Genomic DNA, 9,418 nt, shown 5'->3' on the forward strand with positions numbered 1-9,418 from the left:
TTGGTTTATTGGAAAGAAAACAACCAGGCTGGTATTCATCATAACAGCGACACCCCCATTGGCATCTTAAGCTAAGAAATTCCATTCATGCAGCAGAGAACACATATTCTTTTAGTTTCCTATATCCTTAATTCACTCCTGAGGAACTCAGAGTTCTAGTCTTAGGAGGAAAGCAATGCCAAGACACATGAGAAGGCGGGGCCAACTGGGATCTAAGTTTCATAATGTTCCACTTGTGCACACTGTCCTCTGTGTAGGTGTGCGTCCAGATATCTCCTGGTGTCACCTTCTTCTGCTTGGAGCTGTCACTGAAACACTAAGTGAGGTGAGTGATGGTGCTTCCAGCCTTCTTTTTTTCCTTATTATTAACATGAGGCCGATTTTGTTAGACTTTAAAATTTTTGAAGAAAAATACCAGAGTTTGTTATAGCTGAAAATACCAACAGCTTTCCAGAGGAAGAAGATGGAGAAGAAGAAAGGAAAAACGAAGCAAAAATTAAAAACAAATGGCCAAAACACTAAGAATGTAACACTTGTATAATTCCTGATTGCATCATGGTTTTTGTCACTATAAGTAGTTTATTGGATATATGTGTAATAATATAAATGTATATGTAAAAAATAAAAAATTTTTAAAAGTCAAGCAAGCAAACAAACAAGCAAAAACTTTGCTGTTAGAAATAGGAAGGCAAGGAAGTCAGCCAAGGGGCAGAAAGCAGCTTCAAAGCCAGAAGAGAGCTTTAGAGAAAGGGAAGGGAAACCCTCAGGTGTGGGCTTTCTACAGGTTTCCTCATATGCAAACGTATGTGTCTACCTTGTCAGGTATTTCCCAAGTGTTTTCTTAGTTCTTTTTCTTGTTTGGTTGTTTTATCGTATTTTTATCTATTTTACTATTGTTGATATCATCATCATCATCATCCCTCAGAATACTGTCTGTTTTCTAAGGAGAGCCATAAAAAGGGTGTGAATCCACATGAGAAGTGAAGTCAGAACGTTCTGGGAGGAGTGGAGTGAAGAGAACATACTAGAACATACTGGCTTCTTCTCCAGGATCTACTCATAGTTTCATTTATCTCTGTCAGTAGCATAGCCAGGTGAGATTTAAGTTCAACAGGATTCTATGGGGACATTTATTATTGAAGCTGAAATATTGTATTACTTAAAAATCCAGTTTCATATTTGTTTGATCTTGATTTTCAGTTGACTGATATAACAGCATTAGTCAGACCCTTTATCTTGACTGGAAGAAAGCTTGAGTGTACTTTCCAATACCTAGGAGTTTTATGGGAGCTAATTTTTTTACGCAGAGACTACAAATTATGCACGTGTATATATGTACAAACTCTGTAGTGCATGCATAACTTGTTCAATATCTCAATGCTTCCTGACCACAAATAAGTGTGAGTTCTCTCTCCTTTCATAGTTTCCTTCCCATACAGATGGAATTTAGTCCTGTGTTGACTGGATTATTGCAAACTATATAATATAAAATCGATTATTTAACTAATTTGTTACTTTAGCAAATATTTAGAGTCTACTCTTTTCTAAGTACTATTCCTAGCATACAAGGTGTAACAAGTGCTTCTCTTGGGATCCTTTTTTCAAAAAGAAAAATCAGTGCAAATCAATGAATGAAAGCCAGTTTTCCAAGGTGTAAATAGGAGGAAAAGAAAAATTGAGTAAGTAGTTGAAGAAGTTGGAAGAACAGTCATGGAGAATCTTTGCTGTCGTGAATTGTAGCCCGAGTGTGGAAGAGAAGCTCTGACAGGAAGACTTGCTGGGTGTAATGAACGGGAAAGTGTTAAAATTCTCTCATCAAGACTTTGCAATAACTTTGCAATGTATGACATGCTGGAGAAGGTCTCCTTATCTCATGTTGATTCCAGGAAAACACAGTTCCTGATGCCAAATAGTTCTTACCATTAAGAAATATATTTTATATTTTATAGATGAGGGAACAAAGGGCATGGGCTTCAAGCACTTGCCCAACTACAAAGTTTATGCAGTCATAGAAGGCCAGTTGGCTTATTTCAAAATCAAAGCATTTACTCTTACACAAACCATTTTTTTTCACTTCACTTTGTCACTGATGTGATAAACCACATTTTACTGGGGATTGTGAAAAGGCCTTCTCACAATGTTTCCATGACCTTTGGTCTAATTGTTTCTGTAAGCATTTTCTAGGTAATGTGGAGGTCATGGTAACATGTAGGAATCTCCCCCCAAATCTCTTTCCCTTTTAGTCTACTGTTCTATAAATATGAAATGTAACCCATAGACTCATGTGTTTTAATACTTGGTCTACAAGGCTGTGGAACCCTTGGGAGTGTGGCCTAATCAGAGGAAGGGTAATGGGAGCAGCAGGCTTTACGAGTTACAACCAGGCCTTCTTTCCGACCCGAGACTCACTGCTCTCTGCTGCCTAGTCTGCTGAGACATAATGGGGCCAGCTAAGTACTTCTGTCTCCATGAATTCTGTTCTGCCTTCTACACTATAATTGACTGTATCCCTTTAAATGGTGAGCCAAAACCAATTTTCATTCCGAGTTTCTTTTATTAGTTATTCCACGATGGTAACAACAATTGAATTAAATAATATATACCCCTAGCCAGGAGTGTTGATAGTCATGTAGTTTTTGAATGCAAGAAAATATAGAGTGGGGTCGGCTCACTGCACCCAAGGGGAGAACTGGGCGTTGCATTTCTTTCATGCACAAGTCTTCCTGCAGCAGAGGCATGACCACTGCTTCTTGTTTTTCATGGCTGCTTCAGTGTGGGATGGCAGCTGGCAAGATTAACAACATAGATCCTTCAGCTTCAAACCTCAAATCCCTTTCTGTCTATTTGGCACACAATAGTTACTCATCTCTGAATAGAGAGTTACACACCTGCAAAGTCTAAGTGACTCTCAAGAGCTTGAGTGAGATTCACGCTGACTGAGAGTCTGGGAAACTGATGAGCAACAGTATTACTGAGGCATGATAGAAAATGGGATTCACTTGTAGGCACCGCCATTGAGACCTGCCACCAGAGGACATGCCCTGCAGCTGGAGAGAGAGCCCTCAGCCAGCTAGTCAGCCACCACCATGCACCTCCATGCTACTAAGTGAAGCTCAGGGACTGTTCTGTATCAAATAAAATGTCTTTGAAATAACAGTTTTGTATTTCTCAGCTTATCTTTGTGAATTTAGATTTTTAATAATCTCTAAAATAAAAAAGAATCATGATTTTTTTCTAACTCTACTTCTTCTATAAGTACTGCAATAAAGAACTAAGTATTTGTATATAGAATGAAATAAAATTTTCTATTGCTGTTTTTGGCATTTAAATTGCACAAAAGGACTATATTATAATATTGAGAAATGTAATTTCAGGGAAAATTTTGAGATAAAAATGTATTAGCTTTCTATTTTGTGTTCAATTTTGACTTATAGAAGATAAATAAAAACCATATTTATTGTTCTGAATTTGGACTTATAAAAGAGAAATAAATCATTTTATTATAATTGTAGTGTCATTTCCTGATATTAAGACCATATACAAATATTGTCACCCCAAACAGGAAATAATTGTGGTGTAACTTTCAAATTTCATCAAAGTTTAAATTAAGACGTATCTTTTCTGTTCAAGCATTACACTTCACATATAATCTCCTAAAACCTCTGAGGTTTTCAGATTTTTAGTCTTTTACTCTTTAGGAATGTTATCTAATTATGTCACTTGTCCCTTCCCTTTCTTCCATCCAAATACTCTCATATGCCTCTCCTTGCTATTTTTAAATTTCATGGCCTCTTTGACATTGTTTTTAATATATATACAAGTATATGTAGATATATAGCTTATATATATCTATATACACTTATAATATATACTTATATTAAATATAACTAAGTAAATGTTTATAGAAATACATAATATATAATTATATATAAATATATAAAACTATATGTAAATACCTGTCTATGTACATGTTACTAAACACATGATTGCAACCTACTTGGTATAAATGGTACACAAAGAGCACTGGTCAGTTATTTTCACGTTGATGCATTTACTTTCTTCGACGAATGACAAAAGTTCACTGGTAGCAATTCCATCTTCCTCCTACTCACCAAAGAAATATCCTACAGGTCTTTCTGGGGCAAACTATTATGATCTGAGTTCCATGGGCTGTCTGCTGGGAGCTGGTACCTGAGAACAGCAAGCTTGGCATCAGAAAGGATAGGTATCCTTTCTCGTGTAACTGCATCTCATTCTGCAGACTTGGCACATGGATGGATGGATGGATGGATGGATGGATGGATGGATGGATGGATGGTCAGCAATCTAGTTACCTGAGGTATTTGAATACACACTGCAATATGCACCTGAATAAATTAGCCATATCACCTTAAATCTGACATGTTATAGTCTGATAAGAGAAAAACATTTTGAAAAGCAACATCTTAATATGAATACAGTAAATTTGGATGTTCATGAACATGGCCTATCTTGTTAGATCTACTATGCCAGAACAAACGGTAGTTATTCAAACTACTGTCATTCAACAAGACTGAGGTTCAAGCAGGAAGAATAAGAAGGAAGTGGGGAGAAATTTATCCAAGTGCACTCCTCATATACTTCTGAGATGAGAGACCATTGCTCAGGATCAAAACCATAAGTAGCCAGAACGTTTGAAAACAGAATTCACTAGTCAGGACTAGAGGCTTTTTAGATAAAAAGAATATCAGAACGATTGGAGGAAATTTCGCATTGGATGAGTGTAGTAATTCTTGTCCCAGTGTTTACCATCTGTGCCAAAATGTCTAAAACAATAGTGTTATTTCCCAGCCCTATATAAGGTAGGCCACTGCTGGAGAAACTCTGCCTGGCAATAGATTTGCATTTTGTGTAATTAATCTTAACCTGTCAGGGGACAAATTCATTAATCATCCACTTTTCTACTAGAATGCTGGACTTTCAGACACAGATAAAGTGCTAGGTGATGTTACTGAAGGCTTATGAATGTGAATTTCAGGGACATGGAGGAGGCCTAGGGGACAGAGCAGAAGGACAACACAAAGGAGGGAGGCCCTGAGGAAAGAGGCCATTTTAACTTTACAAAATTTAACCCCTTCTTCCCTGGTGTAGATAACAAGCAATAAAGAGAAGAAAACTTTAAAAACTGGGCACCTATCTCTCTCTCTCTCTCTCTCTCTCTCTCTCTCTCTCTCTCTCTCTCTCTCTCTCTCTCTCTCTCTCTCTCTCTCTCTCTCTCTCTCTCTCTCTCTCTTTCTTTCTCTCTCTGTCTCTCATTTTTGTGTGTGTGTTTGTATGCATATGTTCTCTGCATATGTGTTTGTGTGTGCATCTGGGAGAGGATCAATGCATGTGTAGCTGTTTTTCTTTGTGTGTATTATTTTATTTTGTTTAATTAATTAATTATTTATTTACATGCTGGTCATAACCCCTCCTTCCTCTTCTCCAAGTCCCACCCTCTCTCCCTCTTTCCCAACTCCCTTCTTCTTCAGAAAAGGGGAGCCCCACCAACCCACCCACTCTAGCTCAAGTTGCATGCATCAGAACTGAGCATGTCCCTTTGCCCTATGTTCTGGCAAGGCAGTCCTGCAAGGGGAAAGTGATCAAAAAGCCTAGAGGACTCGCATGCCCATCCACTACATCTGTGCAGGGGTCCTAAGTCCAATCCATACATAGTCCTTAGTTGGTGTTTCAGGCTATGCAAGCCCCTCTGGACCTTGGTTAATTAGCTCTTTTTGTCTTCTTATGGAGCTCCTGTCACCCCAGTTCCTTCTCTCTTTTCCCCCAAAACTCCTTATACTTCGTCCATTGTTTGGCTATATAAGTCTCAGCCTCTGTTTTGAACTACTGTTGGGTAGACCCTCTCAGAGGAAAACGCTCCTAGGCTCCTGTCTGGAAGCCTAGCAGAGTATCATTAATAGTGTCAGGGGTTGGCTGTCTTCTATGCTGTTGGTCTTGGTTTGGGCCAGGCATTGGTTGGAAAGTCCCTTAATCTCTGCTCTGCTCTATATTTATCACTGCACATCTTGTAGGCAGGGCAATTTTCGGGACAAAGTTTTTATGAGTGTGTTGGTGCTCTCTTCCCTCCACTAAGAATCTTGTGTCGATAGAGGGTGCCATCTTCAGTCTCTATGGCCCCTGCTACTAGAAGTCTCAGTCAGAGTTTCCTTCATATCCTCCCAGAAACTTAACCTGACTTAGGACTGTAGATTGTCACAGAAATGCCACCACCCTCTTTTCTCTGCATGCCTTCTTTCCCCTCCCTCCTCTGTGCTCTCTCCAGGTCTGATCTCCACCATGATTTTTCTCTGCACTTCCTCTCCTACCTTGTTCCCTCTCTTCACCCACTGCTGTTATCTGTTCTGTTTCCCCTCTGAGTGAGATTTAAGCATCCTCCCTTGGATCCTCCTTGTTACTTATACTCTTTGGTTCTGTGCATTGTAGTGTGTTTGTCCTGTATTATATGGCTAAAGTCCACTTGTAAGTGAGTCTGAGTTACCTCACTCAGGATGATCTTTTCTAGTTCCATGCATTTGCCTACAAATTTCATGATTTCCTTGTTTTTAATACCTGAGTAGTATTCCATGGTGTAAATGTACCACAGTTTCTTTACCCATTCTTTGGTTGAGGGACATCTAGGTTGTTTCCAGATTCTGGCTATTATGAATAAAGCTGATATGTTCATAGCTGAGCAAATGTCCTTGTTGTATGCTGAAGCATCTTTGTGTGTGTGTGTGTGTGTGTGTGTGTGCGCGTGCGCGCGCGCGCGTACACGCGCACTCGCACACGTTCATGTGCACGTATACACATGGATGCCAGAGTCTACCTAGAATATCTTCCCCTTCTATGTCTATACCATATGTTTAGTCTCCATTGACCTGGAGCTCACTGTTTCATCTTGACTGTCTGGCCAGGAACATCAGGGCCCCTTATGTTTACACCTGTCCAGTAACTGGACTAGTGTTGAAAATCCAAACTTGGGTCCTTATGTTTGCACAAGACATTTTGCCAACTCCGCCACCTCTATTGCCCCAAGCACTTGTGTCTCCTAAGCAATCATCAAACACGTTTCTTTTCTAGCCCCAATAATCAAATAATGACTTTAAATAACTAGTGTGAAAAATCTAGAAAGGAAAATCCCAGGAGGCCAAGGAGCCACCCAAAGGAAAGGTAGAGAGCCATGCCACAAAAAGGCCTAAACAGTTGCAGGTGCCCTCATACTGTCCATCTTTGGGAGACAGCAGTGGAGATTCTGACTGACTGAAACTGAAGATAGGAAGCAAGATTTAGGGCTGAACTTTTCCAAATGTTTTGCAGTGACAATTTATTTATCAAAGGTGTGTAATTTGATAGATAATATGTCCAAAGTCCCATTATGACACCAGAGAGAAGGGATGCATGATTTGGATGGAATTCAGCTCTGCAGTGGCAGTTAGATGGAATGTGCCTGGAAGATAAAACAGGGTTCCAAGCTGTTAGCTAAGTGAAAAGGCCAAAAGATTAAGAATCCTTGGAAAGGTGAAATTACTTTCAAAACATGTTGAAATATAGTTCCTCAGGAGGGGGGTTTAAGATATTAGGAATGTTATTTTATTACAATTCAGTCATTCATAAAATAATTTTATAATAACCTATTTAAAGTGATTATCCTAGTAGGGGAAAAACTAAATGAAAGAAAATAATTTTTTCTCTGCAGGTTGGAATGCTATTTTAAGACCTGTGGGCAGAGATGAAAAGCAGTAATCTTTGAATATGTTAATAAATTGAGTGAGAGAGCTAAATGGCTTTAGGCTAATGCTTAATTTCCTAAAGTTTTGTGGTGAGGATAGAGATATTTCATAGCTTTTCTGTGGACATAACTAAACCCTGGCAGGTAGTTTGAACTGGTATTGTTCATCAGCCTTCTATTCTGTCATGAACGTGTAAGTTTGTTCAAAATAAGTAAAAGATTTTAATTTCTTATTCAAGGGAGTTAAATCATCCTCTTAACAAATAAACATCAGTGTATAGCAGGTAATTAAAGAATATAACTCTAAAATAAGACTGTGTACTGAAATTTGCATGTGGAAAGCAAACCAGCTAGAAAGGTTTCTATTAAGAGAGGATTTTGATATGAGATGTGTCCTATGTAAGCAGAGCCACTTGGCTGATTCCCAAGATATGACCCTGTGAACAAACAATAGCAGAGACCTTGTCAGTCTTTATTTATAGTTTTTATAAGCAGCTTATATATGACCCTGAAAGGTCATGGACTCATTTTGTGATTAAATATTGAAATTCTTTATGTCACTTGTAGATTATTTCTGGACTCCATATGTACTATCTATAACTGTTGTATATATCTTGTATTGATGTGATTATTTTGAGAAATATTCACATATGGAAGAACGACAAAAATAATCAACTAATTTTCCTGAAATTATAACATTTGCCATGAAGACACTGAGATCTGTGGTCCTAGAAACAAAAACAACATGTATTTTTATTTACCTATTTATAAAGCTAGAATAAATGCATACAGTATTACACTAGGCAAGTTACTGTCTTCGTTTTATACAGTGAACCAGAGGCTGGAATGGGATTTACTTCATTAGAAACTATGATACAAATTTCATGATTCCATCAGATTTCATAATGTTACCATTATGTTAAGACGCACAGCTTTTTACATGTACTGTCTGTACAGTTTCTGACATGAAAGAGTTAAGGATTAAACACAGATCTATGCAATGGTTCCAAGCAAAGGCGCATTAGGAATGTCAGTGCATGAGAGATGAAAATGGCTAGTCACACTTCAATACTGTTGCAGCTGGAGTTACTATATCTTAGAACCCAAGAACTAGAGAAATCTGTAACCCTAAACCAAAACATTTAAGAAGCTGTGAGTTCTATCCAAATTTAAGAGTTGACCTGAAAATCTTTGCATCTGATAAAATATCAAATACTACATCATCTTCCTAAGATTTTGCCCTATTGCATTGTGTTGTAAAGTTTAGTTTGCCAAAAGGCATTATGTTCAAATCTAGTATCTTAGAGTTTTATTGCTGTGAAGAGACACCATGACCACAGCTCCTAAAAAGGAAAATATTTAATTGGAGGTATAGTCCATGATTGTCAGGGTTGGAAGCACTGCAGTGTGCAACCGGACACGGTGCTGGAGGAGCTGAGAGTTCTACATCTAGATACACAGACAGAACGCCTTCCTGTGACTGTGAGCCACTGAGCCTGAGCTTCTGAGATCTCAAAGCCTACCTGCATTTTGACACCCTTCCTCCAACAAGGTTACAAGCCTTCTTAGTGCCTCTTCTTATGGAACAAGCATCCAAACATTCGAATCTATAGGGGCCATTTCTATCCAAGCCACACCTATTTTTAGAGTTGTGTCCCACCTACTTTCTTT

The 9,418-nt window shown here is 38.4% G+C and overlaps 1 long non-coding RNA gene across 2 annotated transcripts in view; it reads left to right on the forward strand.

Moving 5' to 3' along the window:
- Positions 1 to 242: 242 nt before the first annotated feature.
- Positions 243 to 9,418, forward strand: part of LOC127197956 (uncharacterized) — a 25,626-nt gene continuing 16,450 nt past the window's right edge. The window contains exon 1 of one of the 2 annotated variants that reach the window (XR_007831805.1): positions 243 to 325. This is a non-coding gene — a long non-coding RNA (uncharacterized LOC127197956). Of the gene's footprint in view, positions 326 to 1,040; positions 1,095 to 9,418 lie in introns of those variants that run through there. The other variant, XR_007831806.1, reaches the window with a different exon arrangement.

Source organism: Acomys russatus, chromosome 14, assembly GCF_903995435.1.
Source record: "Acomys russatus chromosome 14, mAcoRus1.1, whole genome shotgun sequence".
In the NCBI taxonomy this organism is placed as follows: domain Eukaryota; kingdom Metazoa; phylum Chordata; class Mammalia; order Rodentia; family Muridae; genus Acomys; species Acomys russatus.